The sequence below is a fragment of the Palaemon carinicauda genome, chromosome 33 (assembly GCF_036898095.1).
Source record: "Palaemon carinicauda isolate YSFRI2023 chromosome 33, ASM3689809v2, whole genome shotgun sequence".
Lineage (NCBI taxonomy): Eukaryota > Metazoa > Arthropoda > Malacostraca > Decapoda > Palaemonidae > Palaemon > Palaemon carinicauda.
This window is the reverse complement of record NC_090757.1, coordinates 51664602-51686301: the sequence shown is the minus strand read 5'-3', so window position 1 is coordinate 51686301 and position 21700 is coordinate 51664602. Positions and strand designations below refer to the sequence as shown.

At 40.3% G+C, this 21700-nt stretch overlaps 1 protein-coding gene across 1 annotated transcript in view; it reads left to right on the top strand.

Moving 5' to 3' along the window:
* Positions 1-21700, top strand: part of LOC137625949 (BAG family molecular chaperone regulator 1-like) — a 121219-nt gene that overhangs the window by 97666 nt on the left and 1853 nt on the right. The gene's annotated exons all lie outside the window — the stretch shown is intronic.

Genomic DNA, 21700 nt, shown 5'->3' with positions numbered 1-21700 from the left:
AAATTCTTGCCAACTTAGGAGCTGATACTACTCTGTTTACAGAAGACACATAAGGAGCTGGTTCTGACAAAAATACCTGGCATGCACCTAGTAGTATTCCACTTAAGGCGTGTTCATGGAAGTGAAAGCTTTGCCCTCTTTCGAATGGCAAGCCTTTGGTAAAGAAAATAGTTCTTTTTAAGACATTTAATATTGTCCCTTGATTTATAGGTACGGTATTGAGAAATTTCTTTTGACTCAAACTTTTACTGTTCTGTATTGAACTGTATCTCCTAAGGAGGTTCTAATTTTATGACTTGATATCAGTAGTGGTGTGAAAAAGGAAAAATGTTTCGTGATTCGGCCAAACCTGCCTTTTATGTCGGTATACTACTGACAAGTTGCTCTTAAAATGCTATGTAAACATTTATATCTATTGCAAATTTTATGTTGGAAAATATGATAACTACTGTATATGTTTTGGATAAAGAGCAGCTGATGTAGGTATTTCAGGCTTATGAATATTGAATAAGTGATGCTGTACAGTACTCATAAACCATTATGATATAGTTGCTGTCTTGCATGTAGTAATGTTATGGTTAGCGAGCTGCGGCTGGGTAAAGCAGGCAGACTTACTAACAGGTTAATGACCCCAATCCTGTCTATCCCACAGCTATCTAACTGGGGCAGGGAGGAATATGATAACTGGGCGCAACCCCTTGCTTTGGATGAATTATTACCATTTTATAAGTATTGAATTACTAAATGATTGAGGGAATCTCTGAAATCCATAACTTGAAGAGGTCATTGTACCTCCAATGTCACTTTCAGGAATGGCCAGTGATAACCTGTCCCTAACTGTAACAAAATTTTCCTACTGCTTCCTTCAAGGACAAAACAGAAACTAAGGCCTTACTGACAACCTTTCATATGGTCAACCAGGCACAGTTGACTTCTGTCCCACTCATGGCTGTTCCTGATTCTTGTCTGAGGTTTCATTTGAAGTATTTGATGCTCCCATTGACTCTGGAGCTGAGGTCAACCTTTGTCATCGAGTGTGGTACGGAAATGGCTGCAGATGGTACTCAACACCATCGGACTGAGGGGTTTAGGGCAAACAGGATCTAAGACTTTAGGTATTATTATCATTACTTGCAGAAACTAAGGCCTTACTGACAACCTTTCATATGGTCAACCAGGCACAGTTGACTTCTGTCCCACTCATGGCTGTTCCTGATTCTGGTCTGAGGTTTCATTTGAAGTATTTGATGCTCCCATTGACTCTGGAGCTGAGGTCAACCTTTGTCATCGAGTGTGGTACGGAAATGGCTGCTGATGGTACTCAACACCATCGGACTGAGGGGTTTAGGGCAAACAGGATCTAAGACTTTAGGTATTATTATCATTACTTGCTAAGCTACAACCCTAGTTAGAAAAGCAGGAAGCTATAAGCCTGAGGGCTCTAACAGGGAAAGTAGCCCAGTGAGGAAAGGGAGAAGTAATTAACAATTAAAATAAAATGTTGTAAGAAAAGTAACATTAAAATAAATCTTTCATATATAACTGTAAAAACTTGAAGAAAACAAGAGGAAGAGAAGTAAGATAGAATAGTGTGCCCGAGAGTACCCTCAAGCAAGAGAACTCTACCCCAAGACAGTGAAAGACCATGGTACAGAGGCTATGACACTATTAAAGACCAGAGAACAATGGTTTGATTTTGGAGTGCCCTTCTCCTAGAAGAGCTGCTTACCATAGCTAAGGAGAGACTTCTACTCTTACCAAAAGGAAAGTAGCCACTGAGCAATTACATTGCAGTAGGTAACCCCTAAAGCAAGGAAGAATTGTATGGTAATCTCAGTGTTGTCAGGTGTATGAGGACAGAGGAGAGAATATGTAAAGAATAGGCCAGACTATCCAGTGCATGTGTTGGGTAAAGTAAAATGAGCCGTAACTAGAGAGAAGGATCCAATGTAATACTGTCTGGCCAGTCAAAGGACCCAATAACTTTCTAGCAGTAGTATCTCAATGGGTGGCTGGTGCCCTGCCCAACCTATTACCTATAAAAAGCACTGTACTATTGATCCCTGTATTGCCTGGAATGACATTGACATGAAGTGTGTTCCACGTAGTGCCCTCTAAGGCCTATGGGTGAGCACCTGGTGCAGGGTTACCAGTTCTTGAGGGCAAATGTGATGGTATTTGACGGAGCCTGGAATCAGCTGAGCATTGGCAGTACTTCCAGAGAGCCTCTATGGGAATATTATGTGCTAGAACTTGTTGCCAGCAAGCACCCGATTAGACTAAGATTGCCGGTATTGAGCCCGTACTTGTCCCAGTTACTGTGGCTTCTCCTTAAGGGCTTGACACCTCTTTTAGGTGTCCTGCTTGTGTTCAACTATTGGCTGGAGATATATTATGATGGCGACATCATGACTCCCGTCTTGTCGACAAGCTACAGCGATACCTGTCATCTTGATTATGGAATATGGCAAAATTTCAGTTTTAGTCAAGGGATTCCAAGAGGGAGCTGCCAAGAAATCAACGGATTCCAAGAGGGAGCTGTCAAGGACTTGTCTGAATTTAAATTTGTGAAATACTGTGAAGGTGATCAGAATGCAACAGTAAACTAGTCATCCAGCTTGCCCGCAACTTCTGGCTGTATGACTTTTTTGATCTGCAAACTGTGAAGGTGCCTTCTGGACTGACCCGTGTAAGGAGGTCCAAGGTGGTCCAGGTACTGTACTGTTCCAGCTTTGGAGTTTGTATGGGCAACTTCTAAGCTACTGAACCTGGATATATAGGTCCATTTTGGTCCCACTTGCCTGGGAACTTATTGTGATCCATCAGTGCCTAAGCCCCAATGTGTGCAACTTCAGTATCTTTCTGGAGTGCACTTTAACCCTCTGCTAGAGCTCCGTAATTACCTTCCTTCAACTGACGTGATTTTGAGGCATGAGACGGAAGTGAAAGTTCGTGGAAATGATGCTGAGGACTTGGTCACTGAGGATTGTCCCATAATCTGGCATGTTATTAAGAAAACATCTCGTCAGTCCAAGTGTGAGCATGTCCCAACACTTTGCGGTAGGTCTGATAACATTATAGGACACCCTGTGTTGTGCTCTTGTTGATACAGGAGCACACTGAGGCAGTTTGGCATAGAGTACTGTGGAGGATTAATTTTAATTTAATTTTTTTTTTGCCAATTATTATTATTATTATTATTATTATTACTTACTAAGCTACAACCCTAGTTGGAAAAGCAGTATGCTATAAGCCCAGGGGCTCCAACAGGGAAAATAGCTCAGTGCGGAAAGGAAAAAAGGAAAATAAAATATTCTAAGAAGAGTAACAACAATAAATATCTCCTAAATAAACTATAAAAACTTTAACAAAACAAGAGGAAGAGAAATAAGATAGGAGAGTGTGCTCGAGTGTACCCTCAAGCAAGAGAACTCTAACCCAAGACAGTGAAAGGCCATGGTACAGAGGCTATGGCACTACCCAAGACTAGAGAACAGTGGTTTGATTTTGGAGTGTCCTTCTCCTAGAAGAGCTGCTTACCATAGCTAAAGAGTCTCTTCTACCCTTACCAAGAGGTAAGTGGCATTGAACAATTACAGTGCAGTAACCCCTTGGGTGATGAAGAATTGTTTGGTAATCTGTGTTGTCAGGTGTATGAGGATAGAGGAGAATATGTAAAGAATATGCCAGACTATTCAGTGTGTATGTAGGCAAAGGGAAAATGAACCGTAACCAGAGAGGAGGATCCAATGTAGTACTGTCTGGCCAGTCAAAAGACCCCATAACTCTCTAGCGGTAGTATCTCAACGGGTGGCTGGTGCCCTGGCCAACCTACTACCTATAAATCAGGAGAGAGAGAGAGAGAGAGAGAGAGAGAGAGAGAGAAATTGTTTACAGTATTGGCTTTAGTGTCACAGAGAGAGAGAGAGAGAGAGAGAGAGAGAGAGAGAGAGAGAGAGAGAGTTGTTTTAGTATTGTTAAATAGAGACATTTTATTTGCTTTAGCTTTGTCATTAGAGAGAGAGAGAGAGAGAGAGAGAGAGAGAGTGTGTGTGTGTGTGTGTGAGCGAGTGTTTATTTACTTAAGTTTGTCAAACCGCAAGAAAGAAAGAAAGAGTGTTTATTTGCTTTAGTTTCGTCAGAGAGAGAGAGAGAGAGAATTTCATTTGCTTTCGTTTTGTTAGATCGCGCGTGCGCAAGAGAGTATGTGTGTATGTGCGTTTGTGTGTGCGTGTTTTGTGTGTCCGCGGTGCGCGCTGAAGAAAAAGGGTAATTAGCGAATGATTGTTTGAAGTTGGAAAGATTGTTGGTATAATTGAGGTTGTTGTTTACTTTTTTAGCTAGGATAGGGTGGTGATGAATGTCTTGGGCGAAAGCATTGGATAACGAACGATAGAAGGAGTCGGTTGTGTATTTTTTTGCTCTTCGAAAGCCGGCTGTGAAGCTTTTTTTTTTATATTCTGAGTAAGTACAGTTTTTATTTATTTTTGTTAGGCGCGTTCATGAGTGATAGAAAGTTTATTGTTTATCTTTGATTATGGTGCGATAGTTAAGTTAGTTAGGAGTGTTCATAAGTGTTTTTTTTATTTTGGCAGGCCGCGATTCCTCCTTTGGAGAGACCGAATTTTGAAATTGGATTATTGTTGATGACCTGGCCTGTATACGATTTTTTTTGGACTTTTATTGGATTGCTGAACTGTTGATGACCTAGGCCCGTGAATTGAGATTGCTGATAATAATGATGTTTATGATGACGATTATGATTAGAACGACCACCCCAATCACTGAGACAGTTATGGCAAATGGCCACCGAGTGGATTGTTGACCACAAAGCTGTGGTAGTGGGCTGCAAAAGACAGTTGGCAGTGTGTGGACGACTGTTCCATAAAATATATATACGTACATATTTTGGTGTTGGTGGTGTGAGGTTAATGTTAAGTTTTGATAGTTTTTTTTTTGGGTTTATTTGAATGGTGTTTATTGTATATTTAGTGTTAAGTTTTGGATGCAGTTGATTCTAGTTTTAAGTGTAAGTTTTTGAGAATAATAGTTTTAAGGCTATGTTTTGTTTTCATTTTCCTTCTGTCCAAGAGTCTAGTTTAAAGTAAAGTAAGGGGAAAGTTTGTGTTGTGGGATATTTTGAAAGTAAGAGTGATTAAGGGTGTGGGGGGGTTGTGTTTGTATACATCCCGCCACATAAATTTGGCGCCCGAACAGGGACTGAAAGTAAAGGACTGTCGAAGGTGGGATTGAAACTGGACTGTTGGACAAGGGTAAATAGGTTTAGGAATTACTTGAAATATTAATAGTATTGAAATGGAAGAACTGGAAGAACAGTTGTATATTTTAAAGGAGGAATTGCGGTTGTCTAATGAGCGAGAGGAGAGGTTGTTGTTGGAGAATGCGAGGTTAAGTAGTGAGAATGAGGAGATGCAAAGGAAACTTAGGGAACTTCAGGGAACTGTAGAGAGAGTGGAAGAGGGTGTTGAGATGAGGATGCGAGAAAATGAGAAACGAATGGAAGCTATGATGGGGCAAGTAATGGGGATGATGAAAACTGTTATAGGTGAAGGTGCAGTCGGAGGAGTAGCTTCTGCTTCTGGTAACGGGTTGATTGTGGAAGAGGATAGGGTAAGTGATAATGGGGAAGGTAGTGATAGTGATATTGAAAGTAAAGGGCCTAGACATAGTAAGATTGGAACGAAGGGTGATAGGAAGGAGAAGAAAGGTAAAGATAATGTGAAGAAAGAAAAGAAGAAAGGTCAGGGTGTGAGTGAGGATGATCATGATTGGGTGAAGGTGGTAAATAAGAAAAAGGGTAAGAAGGGAATAGTTAAAGATAGGACTTTGAGTGTAGAACTAGATTCATTGTATTCAAATGAAGAAGGCAACAAGAAGGGAGTAGACAGTGAAGATAGTAGTGAGAATGAAGTAGAGGAAGTTTGTAAGACAGTGTTTATGAGAGAGGTACCTAGGTGTGAAAGGTTTAATGAACATAGCAGTAGGGATGTATATGACTTCTTTAGGGAATATGAAAAGTTTTGTCAGGCTAAGTATGGGGATAGTAAGAGAGTTTGGGCTAGGGAGTTGGGAGAATTTTTGTCAGGATATTTGTTGACGATGTATGGGGTGATAATGAGTGTAGGAGAGGTTGAGTATGAAAGTGTAAAGAATAGGATAATTGAACAGGTAAAACGTATGAAAGGTAGTGTTAGGTATAAGCGAAAAAATGATTTTGATGAAGCACGAATGAAGGTGGGTGAAGCAATCTCGATGTATGTATGTCGGTTAGAAACATTGGCTAGAAAGAAGTATGGGGACGAAGGAATAAATGAAAATAAGGAACTAATGAAGAAGTTTTTGGGTACAGTACCAGAGTGTGTGTGAGTTTATTAATTTGAAACGGAAGGAGAAAATGAGATGGACTAGAGAGAGATTGACTTGGGATGATATTTTAGAGATAGTTGAGGATTACGAGTTGGATAGGTGTATGAAAGAAAGTAAATCTGTGAGTGTAAGAACTGGAATGGAGGAATGTGTGCCAGAATTTGGTAGTTTTAGAGACGCTGTTATGAGAGGGCCAATGAGGGTAGCTGATAGTGTAGTAGATAGAAGTGTTAGGGTGAGTAATGTAGGAATACCCATGCCGAGAAATGACGGGTTTAGACAGGGAAATCAAGTTTGGAGAGATAGAAGTGCTAGTACGCAGCAAGTTAGGTTAGGTAGTGGTATCCGTGAAGAGAGGTGTTATAGGTGTGGGAAGGTAGGACATAAAAAGAACGAGTGTAGATGGGCATTAGGAGCATGTTTCGGGTGTGGAGAGACAGGGCATCGTATTAGCGACTGTAAGAAAGAGAAAGTGGTTAAGTGTTATCGGTGTGGTATGACTGGACACATAGCGAGTGGATGCCGTAATAATCGTATGAATGTAATTTGTGGTAATTGTGGTAAGGATGGTCATTATGCTAGAATGTGCAAGGAGCCGCGGGGTAAGTGTACTGAATGTGGTGCAGATGGGCATGTAGCTAGGGTTTGTAGAAAGAAGGGATCAAGTCAGCCAGGATGTTCGGGAAACTAATTCATCAGAGGGTTCAGCTGGGTGAGTCCTCGTGTGTGTGGGGAGTGAATGTGATGCATGTTCGTGAGGGTTTATTGCACGGAGATGTGATGGGAGAAAGAGCACATGATTGCATGAGTGTGAAAATGATTTTTAATGGTGTAGAGTTGGTTGGTTTGATTGATACTGGTTGTGGTGTCAATTTAATGTTTAGGAATGCATATGATAAGGTGAAAGAGGTTTGTGAATTTAAGGGATGTAAGGGTGAAGTAAAAGGTATTGGTAATTTGCGTATGCCTGTGCAAGGGAAGTTGCGGGAAAATGTTATGATTGGGGGGCTGATGATGGAGGATAATGATTTTTACGTGGTTGAGGGAGCGAATGAGAAATATGACGTACTGCTTGGGTATAAATTTCTGAAAAAATGTGGTATGATTGTACATCCAAGTGTGAATATGATTGAAATAAAGGTTAAAGGTAATATTTGTGGGGAATTTTATTTAAAGGAAGACGGCAGAGTGAGTACGAAGGTGTGGAAGGGAGTGCCGTTGGTAGCAAAGGAAAGTGTAAAGTTATCGGGTAAGAAAGGTGAGGTGATTAGTGTAAAAGTTGCATGGCCGAGCAGTCTGGGAATTTCAAATAGTGACGAGGATGAATATGTAGTGGAAGGTATGGAAGCAGGTAATTTGGTGAAAACGAGTGCGTATATATATGATGGTGTTATGAATATGCAGGAACCCAAGGTGTATGTAAGGTTGTTGCCGTGTGTTAGGAGGAAGAGAGTACGTGGAATACGTGAGGGTGATTGCATGGGATGTATGTATACACTGATCAATGTAGAGGATGGAAGATATGTTAAGGCGAGACAGGTAATGGCTGGTAAGGTAAAGAACGATGACGATTGGGATTACGATACATTGAAAGGAAGAATTAAGTTAGATGAGAGTATAAGTGAGGTCGAAAGGGAACGATTGCTTAAGATGTTATGGGATAAGCGGAGAGTTATGAGTCTCGGTGACGACGATTGTGGGGGGTCAGACCTGCCAGAATTTAAAATAGTTCTCAGTGAAGATACCCCCATATATCAGCGTCCCAGGCATTTTTCTCCGCCTATTGCCAAGGAGATAGAGGAACAGTGTCAGGAATTAGAGCGTATGGGTGTAATAGAAAGGAGTGAGAGTGCCTGGAATAGCCCTATTGTCCCTGTACGAAAGCCTGATGGAAGTTTACGTATGTGTATTGATTATAGGAAGGTGAATGAGGTGACTGTTAAAGAACGTTTTCCAATGAATGTGGTGTCTGATTGTGTTTATAAGATGCATGGAATGAAAGTTTTTACTAAATTAGATTTGGTGCGGGGCTATTATCAGATGCCTCTGGCAGAGGGGAGCAGGCCCATTACCGCATTTTCAAGTACAAATTGTCACTACCAATTTAAAAGGTTGAGTTTTGGTCTTGCTAATGCGCCTGCTGCCTTCCAAAGAGCGATGAATGTTGTATTGGCTGGTTTCGATCGACAGAAGGTGACTGTTTTTATAGATGATATTCTGATTGCGAGCGAGACTGTTGAGGAACATATGCGGTTGCTTGAGGCAGTGTTGATGCGGTTAATTGAAGTTGGTGTGAAAATTAAGCTTGAGAAGTGTACATGGTTGTCCAGGGAGGTGGAATTTCTTGGGCATGTAGTGGGTGAATCTGGTATAAGGAAGAGTGACAAGTTTGTGAATAAGGTGCGAGAATTTCCACGTCCCCGGACTGTGCGTGAGTTGCGAGGTTTTCTTGGTTTGGTTGAGTTTGGGCGCAAGTTTGTTAGAGATTGTTCAGGTATAGGGAAGCCTTTGAATGAATGGACGGGTAAAAGGAATAGTACAAAATTAAAATGGGATGATCGGATGATAGAAGCGTTTGAAAGGTTGAAGGAAGAGGCCGCGAAAGACGTCACTTTGGCATTTCCAGACTACAGTGAAAATGCGAATATGCTAGAGTTGTATACGGATGCGAGTGGGGTGAGTATGGGTGGTTGTTTGGTTCAAACGCAGAGAGTAAATGGAGAAGAGAAATTGAGAGTAATAGCGTATGTTAGTAAAGCGTTTAATAAAGCTGAGCGGAAGTATTCGACGATTGACAGGGAATTGGCTGCAATACGATTTTGTGTGAAAGCATTGAAAGTATTTTTGTATGGTGTAAAATTCATTGTGCGTACTGACCATCAGCCCCTAGTGTACATGATAAGGAAAGAGTGTGTGAATGCAAGGGTTGCTAGGACCATAGAGGATTTGAATGAATTTGATTTTAGGTTAGAATATGTACCGGGAAATAAGAATGTGATAGCAGATGCGATGTCGAGGATGCATGGGAGGATGGAAGATAAAGAGAGTAATCTGAATTCTGAAAGGTTGCCTGAAGGTTTAGTTGTGGAGCAGAGTTGTGAAGGGGAAGATATGGTATATAAGTGTATCCTAATGGGTTTAAGTAAGTTAATACAAGAGGGGTTAGATACGGAAATACCAGGTAGCGTAAGCGAGCTTAAAAGAAGGGTGATGAATGAAGTGTCAAAAGAAATGGTATATGAGGAGGAGAGTAGTGTACTAGAAGGGGAAGTATTATCAAAGATATTAATGGTGGTAAGTAGGTTGTATGGTGTAACTGTGTATTTGTATTTTGGATGGAATAGACCGATGGAATATAGGGCATGTAAGGAGAATGATAGGGAATATATTTTGAGGATTCAATGTAAGGAGGAATGTTGCAAATTGTTGAGTGAGAAGGATAATGGTGCAAGTGACCCTAATCTAAGATATGGGGGTATAGAGGACAGTGAACATGATGATGAACATATTGGTGAAGTGAGTGACAGAATTGAAAGGAGAGTAAATGTATGTATGCATGGTGTAAAAGGAAGGATGATGACGTATGTGAATATAAATGAGAATGAATATTGTAGTTTAATTGATACGGGTGCTCAAGTGTCATTAGTAAATGAGTCGGTTATCAGGGAAATTGAGAGGTACAATTGGGAAGTGAAAAGACAGTGTACGAGTGTGAGAATTCATGGAATAGGTCAGGGAAGTTTACTTGTTTGGGAAGAAGTGAGGTTGAAAGTGAAACTAGGGAGTATGGAAGTTGAACATAATTTTATTGTAATGGGAGAGAATGAAATGCCTAGTTGTTTTTTGATGGGAATAGATTTTTTGAGGTTACACCATGTGTCAGTTGATGTTGGTAAGGGTTTGCTTTCAAAGAATGGCTGCAAGTTAATAGTAATTGAGGATAATAGTGTATTCATGGCGAATTTTGTTGGCATGATTGATATTGCAAAGAGTGAAGATGATTTGTTAAGCAAAGAAGAGGTGGAAGAAATGCAAGGTGAATGTTTCGAAATAAATAGGTTACGTGAATGTATTTTAAATGGTATTAGGGTGGAAGAATGGCCGTGTGAATTGGAAGCGTATAAGAAATTTGTTAAAAGATTTATTGTTTGTAAGAATATTGTGTATTTTTTGCATAGGGGAATGGATGAAGACATATATGTTCCTGTATTTCCAATGCATGCAGCTGTAAGTATGTGTATGGTAGTGCATGACAGGTATGGGCATATGGGGAAGAATAAATTGTGGGAATGCATGCGAGAGAGGTTGTTTACGCCTGGGTTGAGTCAAATTTGTAGGGATGTAGCGACTACTTGTGAGGATTGTCAGAAGGGAAAGTATCAGAGCATGCATGCAAGTCCGCCTATTTTGAGGTTACGTATGAAAGAGCCATTTGAGATGTTTGTGATTGATTGTGTTTCGTTGCCTGTGACTGCGAGAAGACATGTGGGAATGATTGTCATGGTCGATCATATGAGCAAGTTTGCGTATGCCGTACCCATCAAGAATAAAAGAAGTGAGACTGTAGCGAGAATGGTAAGTCAAGTGATGTTGCCGATGAGTGTGTGTAAGCCTGCAAAAATGTTAAGTGACAATGGTCCGGAGTTTGTTGGATGGGAGTTTGAGCAGATGTTGAGAGAATGGGGCATTGAACATGTGTATTCGACTCCGTATATGCCAAGTGCGAATGGTTTGGCTGAAAGGACTGTAAGAACCTTAACAGAAATTTTGCGGATGATGAGTACATGTGATAATGATTGGGATTTATATGTTGGGCGTGCGTTGTGGGCGTATAATGCGACTGTGCACAAGAGTACTGGTATGTCTCCGTGTAAGTTTGTGTTGAATTTTGAAAAGATAGTAAGACCGAGATTGAGTGTGTCCGAGAATGATAGAGATGTTTGGAAGAAAGCAAATGAGAGATTTGAAAGCTACAAAGTGGGAGAGAAAGTGTTGAAAGAAGTAATTGAAAAGGGAAGAATGAATGTCAATAAGGTACGTGATAAGTTTGAAGGTCCATATGAGGTGTTAGATGTTGGTTCTAGTGGGTTGAGTTATGTTTTAGGTAAAGTAAGTGTGGATGGTAGTGTGGAAAAGGTTAGGGCACACCACAATCAGTTGCGAAAATGGAAGGAGGTACCAAGATATATTCAGGAGAATGGTATGAATAAATGGCTAAAAACGAACAAGTATGAACCGAGTATGTGTGAGGCATTAGGTTTAGAAGATAAGCAATTGGTGTTAGTAGAGTATGGAAGGAAAAAGAAGTCTGAGAATTTTACTGGGGATAAAAGGCGGGAAAATTTTGTAGTTGTAGGCGGGAATCAGAATAAGCAAGACAAGGGTGTAAATGTACAGGTGAGTATGGAAGATAAATGTATTAATACAGATGAAACTTGGATGAGTATGAATGATACTTATAGTGTGTGTGGTTTTTCGTTAGATGAGGCAAGAGAACGTATGACGGACACGAGAATGAAAGATAGGAGAATGATAAGCAGTATGAATGATTCTTTTGTTAAAGTAGAAAATGGTTTAGATGTAATGGATGAATTGTTGACAGAAATTAGTGGGATTTTCGGGCCAGATGAAACTGAGGTAGATGAAATAGTGAATGATATCTTAGACGAGCAGAGCATAGACGGGAATAGTAATAGTACGTTGAATGAAAACGACATGGAAGAAGTGAATGAGAGAGTGCAGGTATATGAAGGCCCAGTTACCCGAAGCCGAGGCCCTGTTCCAGACTGCGACTGGGTAATAAGAAAATAGGTAAGTGTTGTGTGAGGATTTGGCAAAGTAAGGGGGGAGGAATGTGGAGGATTAATTTTAATTTAGTTTTTTTTTTGCCAAATCAGAGAGAGAGAGAGAGAGAGAGAGAGAGAGAGAGAGAGAGAGAGAGAGAGAGAGAGAGAGAGAGAAATTGTTTACAGTATTGGCTTTAGTGTCACAGAGAGAGAGAGAGAGAGAGAGAGAGAGAGAGAGAGAGAGAGAGAGAGAGAGAGAGAGAGAGAGAGTTGTTTTAGTATTGTTAAATAGAGACATTTTATTTGCTTTAGCTTTGTCATTAGAGAGAGAGAGAGAGAGAGAGAGAGAGAGAGAGAGAGAGAGAGAGAGAGAGAGAGAGAGAGAGAGAGAGAGAGTGTGTGTGTGTGTGTGTGAGCGAGTGTTTATTTACTTAAGTTTGTCAAACCGCAAGAAAGAAAGAAAGAGTGTTTATTTGCTTTAGTTTCGTCAGAGAGAGAGAGAGAGAATTCCATTTGCTTTCGTTTTGTTAGATCGCGCGTGCGCAAGAGAGTATGTGTGTATGTGCGTTTGTGTGTGCGTGTTTTGTGTGTCCGCGGTGCGCGCTGAAGAAAAAGGGTAATTAGCGAATGATTGTTTGAAGTTGGAAAGATTGTTGGTATAATTGAGGTTGTTGTTTACTTTTTTAGCTAGGATAGGGTGGTGATGAATGTCTTGGGCGAAAGCATTGGATAACGAACGATAGAAGGAGTCGGTTGTGTATTTTTTTGCTCTTCGAAAGCCGGCTGTGAAGCTTTTTTTTTTATATTCTGAGTAAGTACAGTTTTTATTTATTTTTGTTAGGCGCGTTCATGAGTGATAGAATGTTTATTGTTTATCTTTGATTATGGTGCGATAGTTAAGTTAGTTAGGAGTGTTCATAAGTGTTTTTTTTATTTTGGCAGGCCGCGATTCCTCCTTTGGAGAGACCGAATTTTGAAATTGGATTATTGTTGATGACCTGGCCTGTATACGATTTTTTTTGGACTTTTATTGGATTGCTGAACTGTTGATGACCTAGGCCCGTGAATTGAGATTGCTGATAATAATGATGTTTATGATGACGATTATGATTAGAACGACCACCCCAATCACTGAGACAGTTATGGCAAATGGCCACCGAGTGGATTGTTGACCACAAAGCTGTGGTAGTGGGCTGCAAAAGACAGTTGGCAGTGTGTGGACGACTGTTCCATAAAATATATATACGTACATATTTTGGTGTTGGTGGTGTGAGGTTAATGTTAAGTTTTGATAGTTTTTTTTTTGGGTTTATTTGAATGGTGTTTATTGTATATTTAGTGTTAAGTTTTGGATGCAGTTGATTCTAGTTTTAAGTGTAAGTTTTTGAGAATAATAGTTTTAAGGCTATGTTTTGTTTTCATTTTCCTTCTGTCCAAGAGTCTAGTTTAAAGTAAAGTAAGGGGAAAGTTTGTGTTGTGGGATATTTTGAAAGTAAGAGTGATTAAGGGTGTGGGGGGGTTGTGTTTGTATACATCCCGCCACATAAATTTGGCGCCCGAACAGGGACTGAAAGTAAAGGACTGTCGAAGGTGGGATTGAAACTGGACTGTTGGACAAGGGTAAATAGGTTTAGGAATTACTTGAAATATTAATAGTATTGAAATGGAAGAACTGGAAGAACAGTTGTATATTTTAAAGGAGGAATTGCGGTTGTCTAATGAGCGAGAGGAGAGGTTGTTGTTGGAGAATGCGAGGTTAAGTAGTGAGAATGAGGAGATGCAAAGGAAACTTAGGGAACTTCAGGGAACTGTAGAGAGAGTGGAAGAGGGTGTTGAGATGAGGATGCGAGAAAATGAGAAACGAATGGAAGCTATGATGGGGCAAGTAATGGGGATGATGAAAACTGTTATAGGTGAAGGTGCAGTCGGAGGAGTAGCTTCTGCTTCTGGTAACGGGTTGATTGTGGAAGAGGATAGGGTAAGTGATAATGGGGAAGGTAGTGATAGTGATATTGAAAGTAAAGGGCCTAGACATAGTAAGATTGGAACGAAGGGTGATAGGAAGGAGAAGAAAGGTAAAGATAATGTGAAGAAAGAAAAGAAGAAAGGTCAGGGTGTGAGTGAGGATGATCATGATTGGGTGAAGGTGGTAAATAAGAAAAAGGGTAAGAAGGGAATAGTTAAAGATAGGACTTTGAGTGTAGAACTAGATTCATTGTATTCAAATGAAGAAGGCAACAAGAAGGGAGTAGACAGTGAAGATAGTAGTGAGAATGAAGTAGAGGAAGTTTGTAAGACAGTGTTTATGAGAGAGGTACCTAGGTGTGAAAGGTTTAATGAACATAGCAGTAGGGATGTATATGACTTCTTTAGGGAATATGAAAAGTTTTGTCAGGCTAAGTATGGGGATAGTAAGAGAGTTTGGGCTAGGGAGTTGGGAGAATTTTTGTCAGGATATTTGTTGACGATGTATGGGGTGATAATGAGTGTAGGAGAGGTTGAGTATGAAAGTGTAAAGAATAGGATAATTGAACAGGTAAAACGTATGAAAGGTAGTGTTAGGTATAAGCGAAAAAATGATTTTGATGAAGCACGAATGAAGGTGGGTGAAGCAATCTCGATGTATGTATGTCGGTTAGAAACATTGGCTAGAAAGAAGTATGGGGACGAAGGAATAAATGAAAATAAGGAACTAATGAAGAAGTTTTTGGGTACAGTACCAGAGTGTGTGTGAGTTTATTAATTTGAAACGGAAGGAGAAAATGAGATGGACTAGAGAGAGATTGACTTGGGATGATATTTTAGAGATAGTTGAGGATTACGAGTTGGATAGGTGTATGAAAGAAAGTAAATCTGTGAGTGTAAGAACTGGAATGGAGGAATGTGTGCCAGAATTTGGTAGTTTTAGAGACGCTGTTATGAGAGGGCCAATGAGGGTAGCTGATAGTGTAGTAGATAGAAGTGTTAGGGTGAGTAATGTAGGAATACCCATGCCGAGAAATGACGGGTTTAGACAGGGAAATCAAGTTTGGAGAGATAGAAGTGCTAGTACGCAGCAAGTTAGGTTAGGTAGTGGTATCCGTGAAGAGAGGTGTTATAGGTGTGGGAAGGTAGGACATAAAAAGAACGAGTGTAGATGGGCATTAGGAGCATGTTTCGGGTGTGGAGAGACAGGGCATCGTATTAGCGACTGTAAGAAAGAGAAAGTGGTTAAGTGTTATCGGTGTGGTATGACTGGACACATAGCGAGTGGATGCCGTAATAATCGTATGAATGTAATTTGTGGTAATTGTGGTAAGGATGGTCATTATGCTAGAATGTGCAAGGAGCCGCGGGGTAAGTGTACTGAATGTGGTGCAGATGGGCATGTAGCTAGGGTTTGTAGAAAGAAGGGATCAAGTCAGCCAGGATGTTCGGGAAACTAATTCATCAGAGGGTTCAGCTGGGTGAGTCCTCGTGTGTGTGGGGAGTGAATGTGATGCATGTTCGTGAGGGTTTATTGCACGGAGATGTGATGGGAGAAAGAGCACATGATTGCATGAGTGTGAAAATGATTTTTAATGGTGTAGAGTTGGTTGGTTTGATTGATACTGGTTGTGGTGTCAATTTAATGTTTAGGAATGCATATGATAAGGTGAAAGAGGTTTGTGAATTTAAGGGATGTAAGGGTGAAGTAAAAGGTATTGGTAATTTGCGTATGCCTGTGCAAGGGAAGTTGCGGGAAAATGTTATGATTGGGGGGCTGATGATGGAGGATAATGATTTTTACGTGGTTGAGGGAGCGAATGAGAAATATGACGTACTGCTTGGGTATAAATTTCTGAAAAAATGTGGTATGATTGTACATCCAAGTGTGAATATGATTGAAATAAAGGTTAAAGGTAATATTTGTGGGGAATTTTATTTAAAGGAAGACGGCAGAGTGAGTACGAAGGTGTGGAAGGGAGTGCCGTTGGTAGCAAAGGAAAGTGTAAAGTTATCGGGTAAGAAAGGTGAGGTGATTAGTGTAAAAGTTGCATGGCCGAGCAGTCTGGGAATTTCAAATAGTGACGAGGATGAATATGTAGTGGAAGGTATGGAAGCAGGTAATTTGGTGAAAACGAGTGCGTATATATATGATGGTGTTATGAATATGCAGGAACCCAAGGTGTATGTAAGGTTGTTGCCGTGTGTTAGGAGGAAGAGAGTACGTGGAATACGTGAGGGTGATTGCATGGGATGTATGTATACACTGATCAATGTAGAGGATGGAAGATATGTTAAGGCGAGACAGGTAATGGCTGGTAAGGTAAAGAACGATGACGATTGGGATTACGATACATTGAAAGGAAGAATTAAGTTAGATGAGAGTATAAGTGAGGTCGAAAGGGAACGATTGCTTAAGATGTTATGGGATAAGCGGAGAGTTATGAGTCTCGGTGACGACGATTGTGGGGGGTCAGACCTGCCAGAATTTAAAATAGTTCTCAGTGAAGATACCCCCATATATCAGCGTCCCAGGCATTTTTCTCCGCCTATTGCCAAGGAGATAGAGGAACAGTGTCAGGAATTAGAGCGTATGGGTGTAATAGAAAGGAGTGAGAGTGCCTGGAATAGCCCTATTGTCCCTGTACGAAAGCCTGATGGAAGTTTACGTATGTGTATTGATTATAGGAAGGTGAATGAGGTGACTGTTAAAGAACGTTTTCCAATGAATGTGGTGTCTGATTGTGTTTATAAGATGCATGGAATGAAAGTTTTTACTAAATTAGATTTGGTGCGGGGCTATTATCAGATGCCTCTGGCAGAGGGGAGCAGGCCCATTACCGCATTTTCAAGTACAAATTGTCACTACCAATTTAAAAGGTTGAGTTTTGGTCTTGCTAATGCGCCTGCTGCCTTCCAAAGAGCGATGAATGTTGTATTGGCTGGTTTCGATCGACAGAAGGTGACTGTTTTTATAGATGATATTCTGATTGCGAGCGAGACTGTTGAGGAACATATGCGGTTGCTTGAGGCAGTGTTGATGCGGTTAATTGAAGTTGGTGTGAAAATTAAGCTTGAGAAGTGTACATGGTTGTCCAGGGAGGTGGAATTTCTTGGGCATGTAGTGGGTGAATCTGGTATAAGGAAGAGTGACAAGTTTGTGAATAAGGTGCGAGAATTTCCACGTCCCCGGACTGTGCGTGAGTTGCGAGGTTTTCTTGGTTTGGTTGAGTTTGGGCGCAAGTTTGTTAGAAATTGTTCAGGTATAGGGAAGCCTTTGAATGAATGGACGGGTAAAAGGAATAGTACAAAATTAAAATGGGATGATCGGATGATAGAAGCGTTTGAAAGGTTGAAGGAAGAGGCCGCGAAAGACGTCACTTTGGCATTTCCAGACTACAGTGAAAATGCGAATATGCTAGAGTTGTATACGGATGCGAGTGGGGTGAGTATGGGTGGTTGTTTGGTTCAAACGCAGAGAGTAAATGGAGAAGAGAAATTGAGAGTAATAGCGTATGTTAGTAAAGCGTTTAATAAAGCTGAGCGGAAGTATTCGACGATTGACAGGGAATTGGCTGCAATACGATTTTGTGTGAAAGCATTGAAAGTATTTTTGTATGGTGTAAAATTCATTGTGCGTACTGACCATCAGCCCCTAGTGTACATGATAAGGAAAGAGTGTGTGAATGCAAGGGTTGCTAGGACCATAGAGGATTTGAATGAATTTGATTTTAGGTTAGAATATGTACCGGGAAATAAGAATGTGATAGCAGATGCGATGTCGAGGATGCATGGGAGGATGGAAGATAAAGAGAGTAATCTGAATTCTGAAAGGTTGCCTGAAGGTTTAGTTGTGGAGCAGAGTTGTGAAGGGGAAGATATGGTATATAAGTGTATCCTAATGGGTTTAAGTAAGTTAATACAAGATGGGTTAGATACGGAAATACCAGGTAGCGTAAGCGAGCTTAAAAGAAGGGTGATGAATGAAGTGTCAAAAGAAATGGTATATGAGGAGGAGAGTAGTGTACTAGAAGGGGAAGTATTATCAAAGATATTAATGGTGGTAAGTAGGTTGTATGGTGTAACTGTGTATTTGTATTTTGGATGGAATAGACCGATGGAATATAGGGCATGTAAGGAGAATGATAGGGAATATATTTTGAGGATTCAATGTAAGGAGGAATGTTGCAAATTGTTGAGTGAGAAGGATAATGGTGCAAGTGACCCTAATCTAAGATATGGGGGTATAGAGGACAGTGAACATGATGATGAACATATTGGTGAAGTGAGTGACAGAATTGAAAGGAGAGTAAATGTATGTATGCATGGTGTAAAAGGAAGGATGATGACGTATGTGAATATAAATGAGAATGAATATTGTAGTTTAATTGATACGGGTGCTCAAGTGTCATTAGTAAATGAGTCGGTTATCAGGGAAATTGAGAGGTACAATTGGGAAGTGAAAAGACAGTGTACGAGTGTGAGAATTCATGGAATAGGTCAGGGAAGTTTACTTGTTTGGGAAGAAGTGAGGTTGAAAGTGAAACTAGGGAGTATGGAAGTTGAACATAATTTTATTGTAATGGGAGAGAATGAAATGCCTAGTTGTTTTTTGATGGGAATAGATTTTTTGAGGTTACACCATGTGTCAGTTGATGTTGGTAAGGGTTTGCTTTCAAAGAATGGCTGCAAGTTAATAGTAATTGAGGATAATAGTGTATTCATGGCGAATTTTGTTGGCATGATTGATATTGCAAAGAGTGAAGATGATTTGTTAAGCAAAGAAGAGGTGGAAGAAATGCAAGGTGAATGTTTCGAAATAAATAGGTTACGTGAATGTATTTTAAATGGTATTAGGGTGGAAGAATGGCCGTGTGAATTGGAAGCGTATAAGAAATTTGTTAAAAGATTTATTGTTTGTAAGAATATTGTGTATTTTTTGCATAGGGGAATGGATGAAGACATATATGTTCCTGTATTTCCAATGCATGCAGCTGTAAGTATGTGTATGGTAGTGCATGACAGGTATGGGCATATGGGGAAGAATAAATTGTGGGAATGCATGCGAGAGAGGTTGTTTACGCCTGGGTTGAGTCAAATTTGTAGGGATGTAGCGACTACTTGTGAGGATTGTCAGAAGGGAAAGTATCAGAGCATGCATGCAAGTCCGCCTATTTTGAGGTTACGTATGAAAGAGCCATTTGAGATGTTTGTGATTGATTGTGTTTCGTTGCCTGTGACTGCGAGAAGACATGTGGGAATGATTGTCATGGTCGATCATATGAGCAAGTTTGCGTATGCCGTACCCATCAAGAATAAAAGAAGTGAGACTGTAGCGAGAATGGTAAGTCAAGTGATGTTGCCGATGAGTGTGTGTAAGCCTGCAAAAATGTTAAGTGACAATGGTCCGGAGTTTGTTGGATGGGAGTTTGAGCAGATGTTGAGAGAATGGGGCATTGAACATGTGTATTCGACTCCGTATATGCCAAGTGCGAATGGTTTGGCTGAAAGGACTGTAAGAACCTTAACAGAAATTTTGCGGATGATGAGTACATGTGATAATGATTGGGATTTATATGTTGGGCGTGCGTTGTGGGCGTATAATGCGACTGTGCACAAGAGTACTGGTATGTCTCCGTGTAAGTTTGTGTTGAATTTTGAAAAGATAGTAAGACCGAGATTGAGTGTGTCCGAGAATGATAGAGATGTTTGGAAGAAAGCAAATGAGAGATTTGAAAGCTACAAAGTGGGAGAGAAAGTGTTGAAAGAAGTAATTGAAAAGGGAAGAATGAATGTCAATAAGGTACGTGATAAGTTTGAAGGTCCATATGAGGTGTTAGATGTTGGTTCTAGTGGGTTGAGTTATGTTTTAGGTAAAGTAAGTGTGGATGGTAGTGTGGAAAAGGTTAGGGCACACCACAATCAGTTGCGAAAATGGAAGGAGGTACCAAGATATATTCAGGAGAATGGTATGAATAAATGGCTAAAAACGAACAAGTATGAACCGAGTATGTGTGAGGCATTAGGTTTAGAAGATAAGCAATTGGTGTTAGTAGAGTATGGAAGGAAAAAGAAGTCTGAGAATTTTACTGGGGATAAAAGGCGGGAAAATTTTGTAGTTGTAGGCGGGAATCAGAATAAGCAAGACAAGGGTGTAAATGTACAGGTGAGTATGGAAGATAAATGTATTAATACAGATGAAACTTGGATGAGTATGAATGATACTTATAGTGTGTGTGGTTTTTCGTTAGATGAGGCAAGAGAACGTATGACGGACACGAGAATGAAAGATAGGAGAATGATAAGCAGTATGAATGATTCTTTTGTTAAAGTAGAAAATGGTTTAGATGTAATGGATGAATTGTTGACAGAAATTAGTGGGATTTTCGGGCCAGATGAAACTGAGGTAGATGAAATAGTGAATGATATCTTAGACGAGCAGAGCATAGACGGGAATAGTAATAGTACGTTGAATGAAAACGACATGGAAGAAGTGAATGAGAGAGTGCAGGTATATGAAGGCCCAGTTACCCGAAGCCGAGGCCCTGTTCCAGACTGCGACTGGGTAATAAGAAAATAGGTAAGTGTTGTGTGAGGATTTGGCAAAGTAAGGGGGGAGGAATGTGGAGGATTAATTTTAATTTAGTTTTTTTTTTGCCAAATCAGAGAGAGAGAGAGAGAGAGAGAGAGAGAGAGAGAGAGAGAGAGAGAGAGAGAGAGAGAGAGAGAAATTGTTTACAGTATTGGCTTTAGTGTCACAGAGAGAGAGAGAGAGAGAGAGAGAGAGAGAGAGAGAGAGAGAGAGAGAGAGAGAGAGTTGTTTTAGTATTGTTAAATAGAGACATTTTATTTGCTTTAGCTTTGTCATTAGAGAGAGAGAGAGAGAGAGAGAGAGAGAGAGAGAGAGAGAGAGAGAGAGAGAGAGAGAGTGTGTGTGTGTGTGTGTGTGAGCGAGTGTTTATTTACTTAAGTTTGTCAAACCGCAAGAAAGAAAGAAAGAGTGTTTATTTGCTTTAGTTTCGTCAGAGAGAGAGAGAGAGAATTTCATTTGCTTTCGTTTTGTTAGATCGCGCGTGCGCAAGAGAGTATGTGTGTAGGTGCGTTTGTGTGTGCGTGTTTTGTGTGTCCGCGGTGCGCGCTGAAGAAAAAGGGTAATTAGCGAATGATTGTTTGAAGTTGGAAAGATTGTTGGTATAATTGAGGTTGTTGTTTACTTTTTTAGCTAGGATAGGGTGGTGATGAATGTCTTGGGCGAAAGCATTGGATAACGAACGATAGAAGGAGTCGGTTGTGTATTTTTTTGCTCTTCGAAAGCCGGCTGTGAAGCTTTTTTTTTTATATTCTGAGTAAGTACAGTTTTTATTTATTTTTGTTAGGCGCGTTCATGAGTGATAGAAAGTTTATTGTTTATCTTTGATTATGGTGCGATAGTTAAGTTAGTTAGGAGTGTTCATAAGTGTTTTTTTTATTTTGGCAGGCCGCGATTCCTCCTTTGGAGAGACCGAATTTTGAAATTGGATTATTGTTGATGACCTGGCCTGTATACGATTTTTTTTGGACTT